We start from the raw sequence: 18,897 nt of genomic DNA on the forward strand, positions 1-18,897 counted from the left end.
AAGGGGCGTCATTAATTCAAACCCTGATGCTATAAAAATCTGTGTATGCTTTGATTAAGTCGAAGATCAATCCCTGTCTGCGTACAGAGTGGTCTTCCCACGCGTGTATTCATTAAAATCAATTGTTTGACCAAGATCTTCTGGACCAATGGTTGTTTGTACTCTCCTTCCTCAATATTTGAACCTTAACAAAGGTTTTCATAATAGGGGTTGAGGCTCTTGCTCCCCTCAGTTTGTGGAGGAAGTAGAGTCACTGTTGGGCTTTACTGACCAGTGATGGTGTTTTTTAACCAGCAGAGATCTTCTGAGATGTGCACACCCAGGAACTTGGTGCTGCTTACCCTCTCCATAGCAGCACCATTGATGGTTAGTGGGGTTTGCACAGTGAGAGTTCTCCTGAAGTCTATGATGATCTCCTTAGTCTTCTCCACATTCAGGGACAGGTTGCTGCACCACTCGGCCAGATGGTTAACTTTACTCCTGTAGTAGGTCTCATCGTTGTTGCTGATGTTGTTGCTGATCACAGTTGTGTCGTCTGCAAACTCGATGAAAAGGTTGAAGCTGTTTGATGGTGTGCAGTTGTGGGTCAGCAGAGTGAAGAGCAGGGGCCTCAACACACATCCTTGGGGAGCCCCTGTATTCAGTGTTCTTGTGCTGGAGGTGTTGCTGCCGACCTGTACTGTCTGCTGTCTTACTTTCTATCAATTTGAGAGTATGCCACAGGGAATCAGTGGAGCGCCTGCAACGTTCAAGGGCTTAAAGGAGATAGCTGTTGGGGACATGCAACTTCTGGAAACCATAATTGTTTTTGGCAAAACGCTTAAAGAGCACGAGCAACATTTCTTATTTTGGCATTGATCTCCAACTCCAGTCCTTAAGAGCTATAGTCCTGCAGTTTTAGATGCAGCCCTACTCAAACACAGCATGCTATCAAGTATCATCATGCCAACCTGATAACAAGCCATTCGTTTGATTCTCGTTGGAGACCCCTACTTTAAGGTGTTGGACAGGCTAGAGGAGTTTAGGTTGAAAGTCTCCATTAACAAATGCCAATTCTGTCATCTTCAAGTTAAGTATGTGAATAACATTGCCACCACAAATGGAATAGCCAACCTTCCAGAAAAGGTTGAAGTGGTGAAACACTGAAAAGTGCCCACTCACTTGAAAGCTTTCAAGTTTTTCCCTAGATTTTGTAATTATTATCGGAGGTTTATAGCAAACTACTTCACCATCATCTGTCAACTGTCAGTCCTCACCAAGAGTTATAGTCCCACTTGGAAGGACCCCAAAATCCAAGAACAATGTAGACACAAACCAAACCATCAGAGCCTTTTGCTGGACAGTGGACTCAGAACATATCTGTGATACATTTTACAACTACCTGTATGGTGTCAATTTCATTGTCAGGACTGACAATAATTCATTAACATATGCACTGACATCTGCTAAGGTCAGTGCAGTAGACATCACTGGCTTGCTGCCCTCAACACCTATGATTTTACCATACAATATCATCCTGGGTGCTGACTGTGACAGATCATTCCATATATACATTTAAAAAAAAATCACAATTAATTGAAAGGTTTTATTTTACCAACAATTGCACACAGAGGCTTTTCACAGATGACGATAATGTGAGAGTAAGCCTCTCTGTGTGATAAAAACTAGACCTTTAAGAAACAAAAAATCATAGCAATACATCAAGCAATAATTCACAAGGCATAACAATTAAAAAACAAACAAACAAAAAAAAAACACCCTCTTTGTGCTTATAACATAATGGTGAAATAAAAAATGTGTTGACCTCAAATTACAAAGTGCCTATAAAAAATATGACCAAGAACAGTCACAGGTATCACAACTGGTTTATATAACGTTTTCTTTGGTATGTGGGAAAACCCTGACATGCAGAGTAAATAATGGATAGAATAATGGAACAAAAAATTAAGACAAATTGACTGTACTTCAAAGTCTCTCTTTAAATCTAAGAATAAAACGGTGAATGCTACAGGTACAGAACAGTGTTGAGGAAACACTTTAAGAAGAGAGTGAATGTTAGAGAAAGAGTTTCAGCCTTTCATGAAGCTGCTCTGATCTTCTGATATTTAAATTGTATTTACACTGCTGTAAACTGTATTTACAGCATTTATTTACAGCATTAATTTGGCATGTGTAAGTAAGTAAGTAAGTAAAGTTTATTAATTAAGCGCTTTTCATATACAGGCAGTCACAAATCGCTGTACACACAAAAGTTAAAATAAACAGAACGTTAAGTAACAAAATAGACAATCTAAATAATACAAAAAGTTTAAAAAAAAGAGCATTTATCAACAGAAGATTTGTTTAAACAGAAAAGTTATACCTGCTTTTTAATGGATTCCACAGAGTCAACCAAAGTGTAGTTGTGGTTGTACACGGTTACACAGCATTGGTGCCACAGACTGAAAAGCTCTGTCCCCTTTCATCTTCAGTAGTGTACGGGGAAAAAACAAAAAACTCTGAGTCTGTGAGCGGAGACAATGAGCAGCAGTGTATTTTGTAAGAAGCTTGGATAAATAATCTGACCATGGCCAAATAACCTGGCCATTCAGTGCTCTTTATGTGAAAAAAATGAATTTTAAAACGAATTCTAAAATCTATTGGGAGCCAGTGTAAAGAATATAAAACAGGAGTAATGTGAGCTCGCTTGCTAGAATGAGTTAGTAGTCTGGCTGCTGCATCTTGTATAGCTTGGAGGCAAGAAAGAGATGATTTGTCCAAGCTGGTAAACAGGGCATTACAATAATCTAAACGTGATGACACAAATGCAAGAGCAATTTATTCCAATTCAGTTAAGGAGACCATTTTTCGCAGTTTAGAAATAAGATTTTTGAAGTAAGAGTGTCTAACCTCTTTCACTGACTCATTATATAAGTGAAGAAGTTCTTTGAAGTGTTCATGATGGACACCACAGAGGCGTTGAAGACCACAAGTTTGATTATTTAACCAGGGTGCGCAGGAACTAACAGAGCAATGCCGAGTTTTGAAAGGAGTAACCTGATTGACAGTGGCAAGACCGTGTTCATTAAAAGAGTTAATAAGGAGCTCAATATTGTCAGAAGAAGTTTTAAAATTAAAAACACAAGAAAACTTAGAAATGATCGAGTCATCAATAATAAAACCTTGGGGAAGAGACTCTGAGTTGACAGATACATTAAAAGAGAATGACTTATGTTCACTAAAAACAACGTCATTTAACTTCAAGTGTTCAAGGGAAACACCATAAGTGAAGATCAAGTCCGGAGTATGCTCAGCAGTATGAGTACAACCTGATACATGCTGAACAAAATTCAAAGTCCATGATGCTCAGGAACTCCTTAGTGGTACTATTTGATGAGTGTTCTGCATTACAGTTGAAGTCACAATGACCTTGCCCATTTTAATAGTCGAAGTTAAAAATTATTGCAAGTCTGACAGAAAAGACACAGCAGAGCCAGGTGGACGATAAATTACAATACCGTACATGGGCTGATCTCTTCCAATTTTTAATCATAATCATCTCAAAAGGGTTGTAGCAGCTTGAAGAGATCATCTGGCATAAAAATGTCTTTTTTTAAAAATTAACGCTGTTCCACCTCCTCGTCCAGATATCCAAGGTGCACAGAGAAACGAACAGCCTGCGGGACATAGCTCTAAAAGATGTAAGACTTCATTCTCACGCTGCCATGTCTCAGAGATAAACATAAAAATCAAGCTTCTCTGCACAGAACAAGTTATTTAAGATATAAGACTTGTTGGCAATTGAGCGGGCATTAATTAACATAATTTTAACGTTGCAACCCACCGGGACAGGTGTAGGGTGGCCTGGAAGAGAGTCTGCACTATGAGGTAAACCGCACAGCAAATCAGGGTTCCTGCTGCGATGAGCCGTGGCTTTCCATGCTTTCAGATGACAATTCGGGTGGTAAATGCAGGGCGTTGTGGGGATTAATCCAGCTCCAACAAGTCTTAGGTGTATATTACTGGCAGTAGCCCGAAGGTCTACTTCTCTCTGAAGCCAACAAATCAGCACAAGAAAGCCATCTCTCTTCCCCCACTTCCACCTCTGTAGCAAAAACACTTGCACAACATGTAAAGTAAACAAACACATGGACAAAGGCAGCAGCACAGCCAAACACAGGCGCCATTTTGCCTTCTTTGTCTTGAGAGAAGCACAGCTTAGATGCAGAGTGGAATTACACACAAGTATGTGGAATTAGCTGTATGATCACTTACAAAATGAACTGACAAAAGCGTCATTCCAGACCAAAGAAACTGAGGCACCAACCAGACCACCCAAACCCAAATCCAGCATAAAGAGGTTGAGTGAATGTGGTGTTGAAGGTGTGAAGGTGGATAAGAGTGCCAGATGAGACTCTGAAGAAGGACAGAGTGCCAGCTGGACAGTCCACATACACCGCTACTCTGTCAGGGATAGAGTAGGAGGAGTAAATGACTGTTTCTTTCCCATTGTGCCAGACGGAATAACCATCACAGCATCGCAAACTCCAGGACTGATCATTCCTTCCAAACAAACAGTCCGTGTCTCTTCTTCTTCCAATTCCTTTGTAACTCACTGATATATGAACATCTCCTGTCCACTTAACCTCCCAGTAACAACGACCAGTCAGACCATTTCTACATAGCAGCTGAGGCCAGTGGCCAAATCTGTCTGGATGATCAGGATATGACTGATCCTCATACATATACGTCACCATTCTGTTGTTATCAGACAGTTTGAGATTTCCATGCACTGTATTTGTGTCAAGTGTGAGTTCACAGGAATCTGATAGAGATAAGAAAGACAATCCAGCTTCAGTTACTGATGCATCTGTTGATTGACACTCTGATGATGACTCCTGATATCAGAGATGTGAATGAGTGATGATAATGGTTAAATATACAGCTTTGTTCGTTATCCAAAAACTTACGCTTCCTCAGACCTGGTCTCAGCCATCGAACTTCACCAGACCTGATTCTGAAAGAAGTGACACATTTAAAACAACAGTTGAACCAAAGTGCTTTCCAGGTAAGGTAGACATATTAACAATTCTTGTTAATTCTTGTCTTGTCACAGAAATCAGGTGTAGCTAAAATACATTGTGTTAACCCTCAACTCTGGAAACTCTGGGTTTTTTGTTCCACAAAGAAAGTTCACGTATCTTTCTTTCAGTTTCTTAAGTGTCACAAAGTCTTTACTCTCTCTGACTAATGACATTCATTGACATGCATTCACATTTCTCAGTTCACTGGATTCAAATGGATGTTCATGGTGACCATGGGCATCCAGATATCTGAACTCCACTGATTAATTTTTTTTGTCATACCTGCAAACATTCTGAATTCAAGCTAAACATAATTAGAATGAAACTAATTTAATCAGTTGTGCAGGAACTGAAAGAGTTTCCATAATCTCAGAGTTTAGAATTAGACAAGAAGCTCTGGAAGTTCTCTGGTTAGCTCTGGTAGAATATGTTAATAGAAAACGAGTGAATCTAGCTAAAGACAGCTGATTCAAAACTGAATTGAAAAAAGGAAAAAACACACAATACCAGTTTATTTGAAAATGTTAATCCAGATTTTTAATTGTGATCAGTTGAAAAGGTCCTGACCTGAGAGCTTCCAGTGAACAGTTTGGACTTTTCAGCCCCTCAGACAGAAGCTTCATTCCCAAATCCTCCAGGGTGGTGTTACTCAGGTCCAGCATTCTTAGACTGGAGCACTGGGAGGTCAAAACTGAGGACAGAGCTTCACAGCTTCTCTCTGTCAAGTTACAGCCATTCAGCCTGATGAGACAATAATCAAAAAGAAGACATTCTTTATTTAACAGGTCTGGCAGTGACAAAGACAGTAATTAAACTCAGCCTTGCAAAAAATGTGGTTAATCAACATTAATTCATGACTTAACTTTATAGGACATGTTTGGATAACTGGTGAATTTAAATTGGCTGTAGGTGCAGATGTGAGCCTGAATTATTATCATTGTTCTGTCCCAAGTATAAGATTAAAAATGGTTCATAATAATTTAGTGATAAAAATGTCATATTTCAACTGTGGTAACTGGCCCTGCGACAGACTGGCGACCTGTCCAGGGTGTACCCCGCCTCTCGCCCTATGACAGCTGGGATAGGCTCCAGCGCCCCCCGCGACCCTGAACAGGATAAGCGGACGCGAATGGATGGATGGATGGATAATTTATATTAAAAAAGAGAGTAATTTAGTTAAAAATATATTCTATACAGTCAGCATTAGTTTTTCTGTATCTTATTTTGAAGGAGTAATCTGTGTTCGCAATGCATTGTGGGAAGCAGAAGCTGCAGTCAGTTGGGAAAAAGCATTGTACAGAAAACCTGCCTATCTGTTATCTTTTATGTGATCCTGTTTTAACTTGACTGTATGTCAGTTGGGAAAAAGCATTGTACAGAAAACCTGCCTATCTGTGTTTAAACTTCATCTCCTGTGGCCTGAATCTTTATATACACCATCGAAAGCAATGGCTGTAAGTTTATTACATGTTCTGGTTGTTTTATATGTTTATAAGAGCTGATTTAGAGATCGTTTTGTGAATGTGTTTGTGCCAGGAATTAGCCTTATCCCAGAAGCGGATTTTGCTTAGAGCATGGTCTATTAACATAGCAATGATGCTAGCGATCTAATTTGCATATCAGAGGATTGTTAAAACTACTGTTTATCATTACTTAGCAGCTAAGACTAACTTTGATACATGTTTTCTGTCACTAACTATTTCTTTTGTGCATTTATTTCACAATGTCAAAGAGCTAAAGGATATTTTATTTTGAGTTAAATTGAGTTTGGCTTGCTGTTTACCTGCGTTAACATACACAGTGTATCCAACACATATCGATAACAGTATAGTCATTTTGCCTGTGTTACCCCTGTGGTAGATTTGTGACATTTTTAGGGTGTACACACTCTCTTGTCCAAAATGTCTGTGAAGGTTCTCAGTCATCCAGGTCATCGTAGTCAAAGGAGCTTGGAAAGAAAAGCGTCTGGACTTCTTTAAGTTGCTTGAAGACGTTTCACCTCTCATCCGAGAAGCTTCTTCAGTTCTAAGGTCAAATGGTGGAGAGTCCCAGATTTAAACCCAGTGGGAGTTTCCCCCCAAAGAGGGACAAAGGACCCCCTGATGATCCTCTACCTAATCAGATGGCCCAGGATGTGAGTGGGCGTTAAGGCGTCTGGGAAGAGATCTCAAAACTGGATTATAGATGGCAGACAGATGGTGTCGTAAACCACCATCCTCTGTTCAAAGATGGTCACTCACAGTGGACGTAAATGGCTTCTTTCACTCCTCTTTCAACCCATCTGTCCTCTCTGTCCAAATGTGAACATTGGCATCCTCGAAAGAGTGACCTTTGTCCTTTAGATGCAGATGAACTGCTGAGTCTTGTCCCGTGGAGGTGGCTCTTCTATGTTGTGCCATGCGCTTGTGAAGTGGCTGTTTGGTCTCTCCGATGTAGAGGTCTGGGCATTCCTCGCTGCACTGTACAGCATACACCATGTTGTTAAGTTTGTGTTTTGGAGTTTTGTCTTTCGGGTGAACCAGTTTTTGTCTGAGTGTGTTGCTGGGTCTGAAGTACACTGGGATGTCGTGCTTGGAGAAAACTCTCCTGAGTTTCTCTGATACACCGGCTACATAGGGGATGACCCTTTGTAGCCATTTGACCCTTAGAACTGAAGAAGCTTCTCAGATGAGAGGTGAAACGTCTTCAAGCAACTCAAAGAAGTCCAGGCGCTTTTCTTTCCAAGCTCCTTAGACTCTCTTTTCCAAAGTTAGTGAGGATGGGCTTCATCCACCCTGTGATTCTGAAAAAATATACGCTCTTGAAAAAAGAGAAGTGAGTTTTGTTGGTGACAGAGCTGCCGTCTGTCTTGTCGTCCTGTTAGCTTGGTAGGGTGTGGCTAACTGAACAGCAATGTTGGGGAACAAACACACATGATATTTTCATATCTATGTTCAGCACATAAGAGATATAATTTTTTTTTAAAAAGATCTCAAAGAAGTCATTAAAAAAATTAACTACAACTTGATCCGACCTGAGAGTTTCCAGTAAACAGTTTGGACTTTTCAGTCCCTCAAACAGAAGCTTCATTCCTGAATCCTGCAGGGTGGTGTCACCCAGGTCCAGGTCTCTTAGACTGGAGGACTGGGAGGCGAGAACTGAGGACAGAGCTTCACAGCTTCTCTCTGTCAAGTTACAGCCATTCATCCTGACGAGACAATAATCAACAAGATTATTTTTTACACATTGTTTTGTTACATGTTTTCTCATTATGCATTTAATTACCATCATTACTAAATTCATATTCAATTTATTCTGGTGTCGTTACATTTATTTACAGGAAACCGGTGGTCTTAAAATATATTTTCGTTAAGTTTAAATTCAATTTTCATACATTTCACTTAGAATAAGTTGTTAACATTCAATATACGGTTTGTAAATAGAAGTAAATTACAAAATAGTAGAAAAAGCTATGAACACTTCAGAAGCAGGCTCATATTTATTCTGGATGTGAAAAAGTTTATATGTTAAGCTTCAATAATACAGCTCTTGTCAAACAGCACCAACTAGTTTTATCACATTTTTAATCTTAATCTTGAAGTTGATCACTTGCTGCTACAAGATGAAAATGGGATCTGATCAAACTGAATTCATCCTCAGCTAAATGTTTGTGTGGACGATGCCCTCCCCCCCAATTCCACAAAGAGATTTTTCACAGTATAGATTCCTACTGTGAAGCTGGGTCTGAACTTTAGGAAAGTAGCTGACCAGAGCAGGTGAGTATGTATTCAATGCACTAATGAATGTAAAAGTGGTTTACAGAAATATACTGTAACGTTAAGGTGTAAGGTGTACAAAGGATTGAAATCAGAATCAGTAAATATATTTGTGAAATTACACAACTTTGATGGAGGCTTTGGCCACTGGCAGGAGCCTCAAAAGAGCTTCCTCTGATGCAGAGTATTTCTTTAGGTCGAACACATCCAGATTTTTTTTGATGACAGCAAGATGAAGACCAGAGCTGACCACTGAGCAGGAGACAATTTATCTGTGGAAAGACTTCCTGAACTCAGGGACTGTTGGATGTCCTCCACTAGAGAATGATCATTCAGTTCATTCAGACAGTGGAACATACTGATGATTCTTTCAGCAGACAGATTCTCACAGAGCTTCTCCTTGATATACTGGACTACCTCCTGATTGGTCTGTAAACTACATCCTGTTTCTGTTGGGAGGTCTTGTAGGAGAGTCTGATTGGTCTGCAGGGAAAGACCCAGGAGGAAGCGGAGAAACAGGTCCAGGTGTCCGTTTGGACTCTGTAAGGCCATGTTCACAGCACTTTGGTAAAAGTGTGTCTCTGTACATTCTCTTATTTCAGACGTATTGGAGGTTGTTACTTGATCTTGCAGCAGATTGACTCCAGTGTTGAAGAAAGTCAGATGGACATGAAGAGCAGCCAGAAACTCCTGAATGCTCAGATGGATGAAGCAGAAAACCTTGTCTTGGTACAGTCCTCTCTCTTCTTTAAAGATCTGTGTGAACACTCCTGAGTAAACTGAAGCTGTTCTGATGTCAATGCCACACTCTCTCAGGTCTGATTCATAGAAAATCAAGTTGCCTTTCTGCAGCTGTTCATATGCCAGTTTTCCCAGAGCCTCAATGATTGCCCTAGTCTTTGGATTCCAGTGTGGATCTGTTTCATCCCCTTCATCATACTTGACCTTCTTCATTTTGGCCTGAACCACCAAGAAATAGATGTACATATCAGTCAGGGTCTTCGGCAGCTCTCCTCCCTCTCTGGGTTTTAGTGCATCCTCCAGAACTGTAGCAGTGATCCAGCAGAAGACTGGGATATGGCACATGATGTGAAGGCTCCGTGATGTCTTGATGTGAGAGATGATCCTGCTAGCTTGTTCCTCATCTCTGAATCTCTTCCTGAAATACTCCTCCTTCTGTGTGTCAGTGAACCCTCTGACCTCTGTTATTATGTCAACACACCTAGGAGGGATCTGACTGGTTGCAGCAGGTCGTGTGGTTATCCAGAGGTGAGCATTAGGTAGGAGGTTCCCCCTAAAGAGGTTTGCCAGCAGCACATCCATTGAGGCGGCCTTGGGTCAGTTAGGATTTCAGTGTTGTGGAAATCCAGAGGAAGTCGACACTCATCCAGACCATCAAAGATAAATACAATCTTGAAATCTTCAAAGCTGTAGATTCCTGCTTCTTTGGTTTCGGCAAAGAAGTGATGAACAAGTTCCACCAAGCTAAATTGTTCCTCTTTCAGCACATTTATCTCCCTAAAAGTGATTGGAAATATGAACTGGATGTCCTGGTTGGCTTTCTCTTCTGCCCAATCCAGAGTGAACTTCTGTGTTAATACTGTTTTACCAATGCCAGCAACTCCCTTTGTAAGAAATGTTCTGATTGGTTTATCTCTTCCAGTTGAGGCTTTAAAAAAATCTTCTTGTCTGATTGTTGTTTCAGGTCTGTCTTGTTTCCTGGAGGCCAAATCAATCTGTCTGACCTCATGTTCATCATTGACCTCTGCAGTCCCTCCCTCCGTAATGTAGAGCTCTGTGTAGATCTGATTCAGAAAGGTTGAGTTTCCTGCTTTAGCAATCCCTTCAAATACACACTGGAATTTCTTTTTCAGCTTAGATTTAAGTTTACGCTGACAAACCGCAGCCAAAAATTCTGGAAAAAAAAAAAAATCCCAAATAAGATTTATTAATAAATTATTCTGTAAATAGTCTAACGTTTCAGTCTACTAAAGAATGAGTGTTTGAACACAAGTTGGTCTATCTGCTGACAGATTAATAAATATTCACTGTATCCAGTAACTTAAATCTTTAGAGAAATCTGCTTACTATTCTGTAGACAGTCAGCCAACCGCTCCTGCTTCATTCTCACCAGAAAGTACATTGTGATCTTCACAACTGCATCTCTGGTGCTCCGCCTCTCATCCTTATCCTCATCCTCCAACAAATCCCCATCCTCTAACTGATTTTCCAAGTCTTCTGGACAATCTGAGCTCAGAACCCTTTGGATCTTCTTTAACTCTTTCCCAATGAAAGTAAAGATTTCTGACTTGAGCACCTGGAAATGAAAGACACTGAGTGCAGAGTCTAAAAACCTGCAAGTCTAAACAGAGAAATATGCACAATTTTAAGAGCTGAAAAGTACATCTCGATATATACCCACCCTAAATATGAAGTTTAACTGTTTATGATCCTGCGAAGCAGACAGACCCCAGGAAACATTTGAGCCCTTCTGCAGAAGGCTATGGAAAAAAACATAATGTTTAAGTTCTCTAGACATGAGGATGTGCAAAGCTACTGCCGTTTACCCTTCAAAGGAAGAACAAAACATAACAGAGCTATGTACAGGAAATATAAGGAGCTGCTGGATCATTATCAGAAGAAAGTAGAGCTTGCAGTGTGCAAGGGCATAGAGGCTTTGCCGCATCCAGAGTATTGATCTGCAGAGCATTATGCAGAGTACAGCCATCAGAAGCCTACTGAAAAGGTTCCACACCATGATGGATCATAAGGTTAGACATGTTAGGTAGCTGTTTAGAGATGAAATATCATATTAACTGTGATAATATTGGTATAAATATTTAGGCATGCCTCATGCTAGTCTCCAATGACGACCTAGTAGGGAACTACAAGAGGTCAGATTTACAACAAAGCAATATTTTTTCAAAATATGCAAGAAAACTTTTCCCGTTAAAGGTGGACACAAAATACTTGTTTCCTCACTTGAGGGGAAAACACTATCAGCTACAACCAGGCTATAAAGGAGGGGACACTAACAGTTGGTGATGTGTGACTGAAAACCAAAAATCCTTTCTGCACTTGCTACTTCACTCCAAATGACGGGAAGAGCAAAATGTAGATGCAAAAAACTTGGCCTTGAGAACACATCTCGCATATTAGCTTCTTTTCAGTCACATCCTTTTAAATCTATAATCAAATTTAAAATTCTACTCCTTACAAACAAGGCCTTGAATAATCAGGCCCCATCTTATCTTAAAGAGCTCACAGTAGCACGTCACCCCGCCAAAAAAACCCACACTTTGGGGTGACATGTCACGCCAAAGTGACCACATGTACTGCCGTCTTACAGTACATATGGTTCCGTACAGTATTTATAGGAACGATAGGAGGCAGTCGTCACCTTTCAGGCCCTTCTTCTGTGGAACCAGCTGCCAGTTTGGGAGCTGACAGACACCCTGACTACTTTTAAGAATAGGATGAAAACGTTCAATTTTGATAAAGCATAGAGTTAGTCCTAGATCAGGTGACCCAGAATCCTCCCATCAGTCCCCGTTAGTCTGGAGCTCCATTCAAGATCTTGCCTCATTGGGTGAGGATGATTAGGAGAAAGGTGGTGGATGAGCTCAAAACTACTCAGGAGGAGAATGCTAATGATCTGAAGGCAGCTGGAGCTAGAGTCACCACGTATGCCATTGATAACACAGTAACTAATTACTGATTACTTCCCCCAAAAAGTAATCCTGTTACTTTACTGATTACTTATTTTCAAAAGTAATTAATTACTTAGTTACTTTTTAAAAACACGATTTACAACCTGAATAGGTGATAAAGCGATAGATCTTTCAGCCCAATTCTACTTTTTCTACATAATCCATCATACAAAATGTAATCAAATGGAAAAGTCTCTTTTTAAAACTTGTTTTATTAGTTTTAATGTTTTAACTTTATGCATCAAGCAAAAATTTAATTATATGCAACATTCTCTGACTGGAAGAAATTAGTTTAACATTTAAACCTATTTTCTGCACATTTCAGCACATAAAATAAAATATTTTTTGTGTTTACACTCACGCTTTCAAACAGATGTACGTAAAACAAAGCAGAAAATAAATAAAGTCAAAGACTAGCGGTCCTGTTGCTCTATTTCCACCTGTAAAGCAGGAGTGGGGTAGGCAGAGGTTTGCCCCGGTGCAGGTGTGCCACAGCGGTCAGTTGAAGAATCCGCGAGTTTCTCTGTGAGTTTCCCATTATGTCGTAGCTACTCGGTGCTTGCTTGGAAGTTTAGGGGTTTTTTTCGCTGTAAAAATAAGTTTTCTTCCCACGCATGTTTTTGTCACTTTTTTTGGAATCAAACTTAACTCATTCACTGCCATTGACGTCTATAGCCGTCAATTGCAGTGAATGAGTCAATGGGTTTAACTCATTCACTGCCAATGGCTGGCAGTGAATGAGTTAAAGTAAGGTCAGTACTTCCACGCTTTAAACGCTGCACGCTCACACTCTCTCCCGCACTCGATATATTATCCATTGTTGATCTGCACACAGCTGTTGACGCACTCGCTTACCTCACTGTCATGAGACATTCTCACAAAAAAAAATTAGTAATGCAGTAACGCAGCGTTCCTACGGAAAAGTAACGGTAATCTAATAGTAATCCCTTACTTTACTCGTTACTTGAAAAAAGTAATCAGATTACAGAAACGCGTTACAAATAACGCGTTACTGCCCATCTCTGGCCGCCACACTACTTATCCTGCTTACTCAACATTTTGTTTTATATCCCTGCTCTAATCAAGGTAAACTTTTTATATATATTTAATGCTTACCGTACATCAGGATGTTGTTCATCTTTAAACACAACAGGTTTATCCATAGACTTCTCACTTTTCATGGACACACAGCTAGAGTGGTCTGCTCTCTGTTTCTGCATCCTAATAAATACTATAAAAAAAATAAAAAAAAGAAAGAAAAAATATTCCATCAGATTAAATATAACTCATTTGGAAATAATTGTCAGCTTTATGTCTCTGCAGTCTGAACTCTCTGAGACAGGAAAAGCAGAATTGTTGAACATGATCTAAAAATCTGACTGGGATTTGCAGCTGAGGGGTGGACATAAGGCAACAAGGGTCCTAATGCTTGTACTGCTACTCCCGAGTTATACTCCACTATCTGATCTTTGTTGAATTCAGATACTTGATCATCAATGGTGAGGACCCTACTAATAGAGCCATACTGCTTTAAGAAGTCAAAAATCTCTTCATCCTTTTCTGATCCTGTTACCCCATGCACTATGACAGCATTTGGGACCTTAATACCTAATTTTTCAACAAACTCCATCTTTTAGTGAGACAAAGGGTTTTACCAAAAAAACCCTTACACAAAATACGCTTCACTATCTTTACCGATTAATTCAAGGCTCCTGGCTGGCTGGCCACTTTTACACTGTAACCAGCATGTAACAAAATATATAAACAATGGGCAAATCAGAAGACTTCAGGAACGGCAGGAGCCTAGAGGATGGGTAACCACAATGAAAACACAACCACAAATGATGAAGCAATGATTCAATTTTATTTGAATTTGTGCTCTGTATTGAATTTAACAATAATAACCCAAACTGTGTGCGCGCACACACAATTCTGGTTATTATTGTTAAAAAAGAAAAGAAAAGAAAAGAAAAGAAAATAATGTCAGACCCGGATCTTTTAAAGTGTCAATAGAATCCAGTTCAGGCCTGTTTGGTGATCTGGCGGTTTATTGGTGTGAGTTCAGTCCACGATCGATGTATGGTTTACACAGTTCGTCCTGTTACAATCCAGGCAACCAGACTTCAAGATTCAGTTCCATATGGGCTGTGGCTCACCATCCATTGCAATGGAAGATCATTCCTCTTCTACGGATTTCCACAAAGTCAGTAATCTAAAGTTCTCCGTGGAGTCTCAGCTCCCAAAAAAACCTGACCTAAGAGTGAGGTCAGAATTACTTCAAATGAACATTGTTTACACTTAACTAATAACACTTCTGTTGAAGGTGTAAAGCATGAACAAAATCTGTTTCAATTTCTAATGTTGCATTTTCTGTTTTTCTTTGTTTTTTTTTTTTTTTTTTTTTTTTTTCTTTTTTTTTTTTTTGGCCTGTCCCGTTTGGCTCTTTTGCCATCAGAATTGTTGTCTAAAGGCAAAGAAAGATACCCAACGGATTTTACTTTACCAAACTGACCATCCCAGCCTTGCCGTAATGGTCCATTTGATTCACCTTTTATTGTTTATTTTATTTTCACTTACTGAATACGGGACAGACTTGACTGGGGGAAAGAAGGGGAGAAAGAAAGAGGGAAAGAGAAACAGCTGAGAAGAGGGACGGGGGAGAAGGGCAAAAGACAAAAACCAACAAAACGGGCAGAGGAAAAAAAAATGCATATATCAATCACCTGGATCACCTGCTGAGAAAGAAAAAAGAAAGCAAGCAAGTTCTATTTCTAATGTTGTACAACTAATCAAATTCAAAAGGGTTTTCATTACATGGCAATGTAGCTATCAACAATCATGAAATCAAGATTAATAAAGTCCATAGATCTAGTCCACGCTACTCCTTTGAAGCAGCAGAATCAATATAGTCTCTTCATTGTTAATTAACAGCAGTGGTAAATAAAAATAACACATGGAAACGTTTCAATACAACAGATATACATACTGTTTTTCCTTAACCTAACAGCAGGATTGAGAGTTTAGCTAGTACCCGCTAGCTACTAAACATGTTTGTGGTTGTTACAGTAAAAAATATAACTTTTTCTACTCAAAGTTTATGTTTTTTGTCTAATTTTAAATTAATTATGTTAATACAGTATGTCAAAATGAAAAACATAACTGTAAATTCCGACACGTGAAGTTGTCCTGAAAAGAATGATACCAAAGTAAATAGTTTTTAAAATGAAATGAAATGTAGTAAAATCAAAAGTAGTTAAAAATGGCCACTTATACCCTGGACCCCAGAGGGTTAAACTTTTTTTTTTTTAAAGTAACGCAATAGTTACTTTTCAAGTAATTAATTACTTTTAGAATCTTCTAACTCAGTTACTAACTCAGTTACTTTTTTGAAGATAACTAGTAACTATAATTAATTGCTTTTTCAAAGTAACTTGTCCAACACTGGTCATGAACTGTGTTTTGAGCAAGCAGGATTGGACCCAAACACAGACTCGTCAGGCAGGCGAAAAGTAAACTGAAAACAGCTTTATTGCTGGAAACAAGAACAAAACTAAACTAACACACAGAACTAACTAAACTGAGGAACAGAAAATAAACTAGAGAGGCAGACTATAAATGAGCCTGAACATAAACCATAATACAAAATGACATGAAAATACAGGAACACAAAACACAGGGTCAAATGACCCAGGACCATGACAACCAGATAAAGGATTTTGTTGCTGTTATATGCTTCATGTTCTTTGTAGATTTCTGATGACCATTTGGTTATTTGATCATGTCTCTGATTGGAATAGGTGAATGGAAATGTAGTGTAAAGCACTTTGGGGTCCATAGGGACTAAGTAAAGCGCTATATAATCAACCGATTCGCACTGCAACCTGGTTTGCCTCTTATCTGTAGTTGTTTTTATTTAATTTAATAACTGTATAGTACTCTGTTTATAGTAACCATTGTCCTTAATGTGAATATGTAAGAAAAATTGTGTATGTTTATGTTCTGTGTACTGGCCATTTACCATTTGTTTCTGTATTTCTAGCTCCCTAAGTTCTTTAGTATCTCCTAATTTCCAGTATTAGGTTTTGTTTATATACCTTCCCTGTCTCTGTCTCAGTGTCAGGTCTGCTGTTATGTTTCCTGTTTTACTTTGACAGTCTGGGTCCCATGTTAATGTTTTCAGTTTTGCTTCCCCTTGGTCTCGTCATGTTTGATTACTCCCAGCTGTGTTCTCCGCCTGTGTCTCGTTCCCTCTTTATCCCTCTGTGTATTTAAGCCCTGTGTGTTCCTTTGTTCAGTGTTGTCATCTCCTCCATCCCTCACTGTGTGTTCTGTTTGCTTATTGGCCAGTTTAATTTAGTTTCCTGCATTTCCTTGCTTCCAGCAATACAGCTGAGTGTTTTTGAGTTTATCTTTGCCTCCTGCTGATGGCCAAATGAAGCTTTCTGAAGCATTGAAGCCTATATTGAAAAAGGGTTCGTTACTTGAAACATTTAAACAGTCCTCTCTGGTGACATCTGGAGGCCAAAATTATGAAGAACAGCTTAAATCTACAAAATAAAACGAACTGCTTCATTATGATTGTCCACTCTACAGAGTGGGGTTCACAATTCTGTTTGATATTGGGCCACAGTTGTGTTGCTTTGAACATCTATCTTTTTGGTTGAAAAACTTTTTATTTGTTTAATAAATAATTTTGATCAATAAACTTTCCTTGTTTAAACATGCACCATAGTCTGGCCTTTCTTTACTTGTGACTTTTTGATCTTGGTAAATACAATAAGTGAAAAATACATAATAAATATATATATGTGTACAACAGATTATGTAGTATGCTTCTGCTGTGAGGTCCTGCATCCATGTACTTATGTCGCTGGACAACTGGACAGGTATGTTTATAAATGATATTATATTAGACCAATTTTCTTATACATATTTTTGACCTGGGGGTAGAATTGATTGTGAACTGGAAAGTAAAAATGCTCATGAACTGGCAAATTAAAAACATGATGCATTCAAGGTAACCCTTTTTCATATTTATTTAAGAAGAGAATTTGTTCCACTTTGCAATGGCCGAGTCTGTTTCTCTTCATGGAGATAATTTCTCCTGCGTTAACGAAAATCCTCTGACTTCTGTTTATTTCTTGACGACTTACAAATGTCTGCTTCAATACAAACACAAACAAGGATAAATCTGACTACATGTAAAACCATTTTATTTAAAAGTGCATGTAACATCGCTCTCTTTTAAACCTTAAATGCATGCACACCAATCACATGATCTGCACAGGCGCATGCCCAAGTGGGGTTTGGAGACAAGTTTCAGCTGCTAGTTGTGCACAGATCTACAAAGATAAGCTACATTAAAGTTCCTGTCTAAAACTGAGACATCTCTCCTTGCTCTGTATTCCTGCGTTTTGTTTTGTTTGTTTTTCTTTGTTTTTAAACAGAACAGCTTGTCACCTCTCTACTAGAAAACATAGATTTAACAGAACAGTTGAAGTGTTCAGTATTGATCATTAAGGTAAAATATAGAGATTAGTTAGCATATAGTCACACCAGAGGATGGCCCAGAATGATGTACAACCATGTTGTTCCCCCTGCACTCATTGACTTTTCTCAGCAAGCTTATGTGTAGTACTTATAATTGATAAATATGTTTTCTAGTAGAGGGGTGATGAGTTGTCTTCTTTATTTAAAAAAAACAACAAAAAACAGAATAAACAAACATATAGACGGAAATACAAAGGAAGCCCAGATATCCCAGTTTTAAACTGGGACATGAACAAAGCTTACATTTGCGGATCTGTATTAAGCTGGCAGTGTGAAATTCAGCATGTGGCATGATCAGATCAGGCAAAGTCCAAAGTACGTAGTTTTGTGAGTGTGTGAGTGAGATGTTATGTGTAGTTTTAGACATTTGTGCACAGAAAGATTTTTGAAAGGGAAAAATAAATGATTTGTAAAGCTAGACTTAATACATTGTGCAGAAATAATCGCTAGTGATGTGACGTTCTGTATCGAGGCTTCGAAGCTTGTGTCGAGTAATGGAGGGGGCGTTTCCGCGATGCGCGTATCGAGGCTTGCTTCATTTATGGGAGGAGCTGAAAATGATGACGTCCGAAGCCTCGCTGCCCGGCTGTACCACGTGACTGGTTCATGAAGTGGTTCGAACTTTGCCGCGAGCTATGACTAGTGTTGGGTAAGTTACTTTAAAATAGTAACTTAGTTACATTACTAGTTCTCTCAAAAGTAACTCAGTTACTTCAAGTTACTCGTTACTTTCAAAGTAACTAGTTACTAGGGAAAGTAACTTTGGTTTTACTCAGAATTCTCTTGTTAATGTGTTGCTTCCATAACTTTGCCAGTCTT

General features: G+C 39.1%; 1 pseudogene; it reads right to left on the reverse strand.

Moving 5' to 3' along the window:
* Positions 1-6: 6 nt before the first annotated feature.
* Positions 7-14,878, reverse strand: LOC102293289 (annotated as a pseudogene).
* Between the last annotated feature and the right edge of the window lie 4,019 nt (positions 14,879-18,897).

The sequence above is a fragment of the Haplochromis burtoni genome, unplaced genomic scaffold (genome assembly GCF_018398535.1).
Source record: "Haplochromis burtoni strain Fernald_Lab_line unplaced genomic scaffold, NCSU_Asbu1 Contig_902, whole genome shotgun sequence".
In the NCBI taxonomy this organism is placed as follows: domain Eukaryota; kingdom Metazoa; phylum Chordata; class Actinopteri; order Cichliformes; family Cichlidae; genus Haplochromis; species Haplochromis burtoni.